General features: G+C 38.4%; 1 long non-coding RNA gene across 1 annotated transcript; it reads left to right on the top strand.

Moving 5' to 3' along the window:
• The first annotated feature begins 345 nt into the window (after positions 1–345).
• Positions 346–1,327, top strand: LOC117545196. The gene is made up of 3 exons (XR_004568783.1): positions 346–480; positions 589–701; positions 1,088–1,327. It is a non-coding gene; the product is annotated as an uncharacterized LOC117545196 (long non-coding RNA).
• The last annotated feature ends 751 nt before the right edge of the window (positions 1,328–2,078 follow it).

Consider the following 2,078-nt stretch of genomic DNA (forward strand, 5'->3'; position numbering starts at 1 on the left):
CTGTCTGTGCACACGGAGACCGACTCTGTCTTCCGGTGATCTAACCGCCTTCTGGAAAAGCTTCACAAGTACGTCGGTACGCAAATGCGCTTTGTGACACAAGTGACGGTACGCATTTCAGATTGTTGCCGGGCATTCGTACCTGCGTACCAGTTATGTGCACCCCTGCATATATAGTAGAAAGGTATGGAGGACGGAACATGACTTAAGTATAAATAAATAAATAAATGTGTAAATAAATGTATGAAGAAATACAGGAATAAATCAATAAATACGTAAATAAATAAATAAATACAGGAATAAATAAATGACGAAATAAATACAGAAATAAATAAATGTTGAAATTAATACACAAATAAATAAATAAAATAATAAATAAATGAGGGTTACTATGTCAGATATTTGAAGGACCCCCAGACCCAGATTGGCCATTCTACGGTTTGCATTAGACCAATGCAAAGAACCCTGAATTTGGACCCTGTAAGTTCCTCACTTCTATAGTGGTGTCACAATATTAAAGTGGAATCTGTGACTTACAGTAACATAATTGTTCGCTTGTGATGTAGTTTAAAGCTATTTTGTTTACAGGCATGTCGATCAGAAGGCGACAACGTGTTAATTGGACCAAATCAGAAATGTGTCATCTGTGGAGAGGAGTTCCCCTTTTCCAGAATCAAGGATCACAGCAATAACTGCATGAGGTATTACTCTCTACAGAACTAAACATCACATTCGCCAGGCACACTGCAACTGCATGTGTAGATACACAATAACCAATAAGCATAAGGCTATGGGATGCTGCAAATGGATGTAAAATATTTTGACATATCAGCACATCTGAGGTTTTATAATTATGGGGCCAGATATTAGTACTTTTTGTTCCAACAATCCCTCTGTAACGCCATATTTTGCTGTCCTCTATAATACATTTAAATATGAAAGATATACATTCTGGATGTTGGTTTTGAGGAAACGTAACATTTGGTTTACTTGTCATTCTATTTATATGCCCATCTTTTTCTAGAGTGCGATATGTAATGTAAAGTATACTAGACCGAGTAACAGAAATGACCTCTTTTTACACTAGACCATCACAGAGCAGCGGTGAGGTACGGATTGAGTTGACAACTGAAAGGGCCTCCGGAAGTCAAGTTAGATTTGAAAGCACGTTCACAGGAGCACAGGGAAATGAGACAACAAGGGCCAGGAACACAAGACACTCGGTGCCACCTCAGGAAATGTTGCCTTCTCCTGAGGTAGTTGACATCGATCCCACTGAGGAAAGTGGCTTCTCTGGTGTGTAACATCCTTTATTAAGTACATCATGTATTGCAATACGTTGTTGCTCTCTACATTTCACTTGATCCAATATTAATTTGGAAACCTTTTAAACTATTTTTAGATTGGAAAATAGCGCCAGATCCCACAGAGGCAGCAAAGATGTTTAAAGAAGACATTTTAAGCCAGCATGCAACTGGAAAATCTTTGTGTCTTACTATGGATCTTGGAGTGCAGAGGAAAGGGAAAGAGCAGTCCTTACTTTTTATAAGAAGGCAAATGTTGAGTGGGCTTGCCCCTTGACATGCACACTTAAGGGTAATTCGGTTACAAACAAAACCTAAGATAACAAAATGAACAAACCATATTTTCGTTAAACTGATGTCTGTAGTGTGTGTTTACATTTTTCAGGAGATCCAGCAATTGGTGATGGTGTGACTCGACATTTCTTTGCAACCATCATGTCAAAACTTCAGGCTGGTTTTGAGATTAAGTTTGGCAAGTAAATATTTACTATGGCTGATCGCTGGGTCTCAGCCACTAAGTTATGTGTGTTTTTGTACCAGTTCCAGGCTGAACACAGATCTGTCCCTTAACCCCAGAAAACAAAATGTATTCCTAAAACCTGATGTGATTGTAGCTGCTGTGAACATGTAGGTTTCTACAGGATCAACCAGTATCCAGTGGCGGTTTGATAATTCCTTTACTAATGCTTTGTGATAGTTGAATATCTATGTCCTTTACTTTACTATCAATTTACTTTGACTGTTTTCCTATATTTGAAGTGCCTGGAGGAACTC

Source organism: Gymnodraco acuticeps, unplaced genomic scaffold (genome assembly GCF_902827175.1).
Source record: "Gymnodraco acuticeps unplaced genomic scaffold, fGymAcu1.1, whole genome shotgun sequence".
Lineage (NCBI taxonomy): Eukaryota > Metazoa > Chordata > Actinopteri > Perciformes > Bathydraconidae > Gymnodraco > Gymnodraco acuticeps.